This window comes from Myotis davidii, unplaced genomic scaffold (genome assembly GCF_000327345.1).
Source record: "Myotis davidii unplaced genomic scaffold, ASM32734v1 scaffold26, whole genome shotgun sequence".
NCBI lineage: Eukaryota > Metazoa > Chordata > Mammalia > Chiroptera > Vespertilionidae > Myotis > Myotis davidii.
This window is the reverse complement of record NW_006299245.1, coordinates 4,312,757-4,314,408: the sequence shown is the minus strand read 5'-3', so window position 1 is coordinate 4,314,408 and position 1,652 is coordinate 4,312,757.

Here is a 1,652-nt window from a genome sequence, read left to right as displayed (position 1 = left end):
GAAATTCTGGAGACAACGTTCAAATTTAGTTGACACAGTGCAATGCTGCTTCAAAAGTACAATGGGAAGTCATTGGGTAGTTTTAAGCAGTGAACTGACATAATCTGCTTTTTAAAAACCATCACAATGACTATTGCAGATGGATGCAGGGAGGCCAGTTAGGAGTCAAGTCTAGCCAGTGGTATTCCAGTAAAGGTTTAACAACCTGCTAGGGGAGGAGGAGAGGAATATTTGTATGTTCACCAAATTCGTTGGTAGAAAACCTCCTACCCTGGCCAGTTTTAAGCTAACAATGGTTTAGCAAGCAGCTCACTGAATTTCCAAGTTTATTAGCTTCCACGTGCTGGTACCAGTCAGCTCCAGCATACAGCTAAGTCTAGCTGAGAGATGAAGAAGGGTAGTTGGAAATTAGTTTCTGATATTTGAGACTAAAAGAGTCACAGCTAAATGCTATATTAAATATTGGTTCCTCTTTGTGTCCTGAGCAAGCTTGGGCACCTTAACTCTGTTTTTCTTGAGCATGAGCTACTTCCCTGAGAGATTCCTTCAGCATTCATGCAAATAGATCCCTCATGTACAATTTCAACAGGGCTTCTCAATATTGTCTGTTAAATCAGTTCAACTCAAGCAGAATCTCCCTCCAGGGAAGAAGATGAAATGAGGCGTGGCTTATTACGTTCAGTCACTGCACATTGACTGAATCTGGAGGAAAAAGTCTGAATCTCAGTGCAACAGACAGAACTGAGCTCCTCATATCTGATCACCTACGTTCACTTTAAACAAATGAAAACCTATGCTTTGGTCCAGAGAATCATAATTGGTAATCCATATTCAGGTGCAGGTTTTGAATTAGCATTGAAAGTATTGTCCTTTAGACAATACTATCTGACTACGCTTTTCCCCATATATCACCATCATCTAATGCACAGAGCTCACAGCAAAACAAGGAAAGTCAGAGTTGCTCTAACCAATAGAGGGTATCCTTAAGGCAGTAAAAAAAGGTTTCTATTCTACAAAGAAGAGCAAATACAAACCATAAATTATTGTTTAGGACACAGGAAAACATTGATGCAATAGTGAATGTCTCTTTATGAAATGGCATCCATCATTCTTTATTTTTATTTACTACCTAGAGAAAAAGATTTTTACACTGTCAAAGAACAAGTAGAACGATGAGATATGACTCATAATTTATATAGCTGATTTAATGTACAGTTCCTTCACATTTCTGAGAGTTACAAAAACCTTTTCTTTACTCTGGACAACAGGCAATAACCCAGTCATGTAGAGTTCATGGGTCCTCTTGCCTTCCTTCATTAGCATTGCTATGTTGATATAGGCTACATTATCTTAGTGAGCCTTTCATAGGAAGAGGCCTATTTGGAGATTCTCAGAGATGACACAGCATTATTATTATAAAGTGATTTCTTGTTTGGGATGAATCCTAGTTCTTTCATTCAGAATGCTATACAACAAACCTGAATGTTGGAAAAGTTATTAAAAGGACATTTAATTTACCACCCCCCTCTAATATTTGCAGTACTTTTGCATACCCTTAACATCTCCAAGACAGAGCTCCAACTAAATTCAGGTCTTCTGGTTCCTCACCAATTTTTACCATACATATTTATCTATGTGTCTTCCCTTCCTTA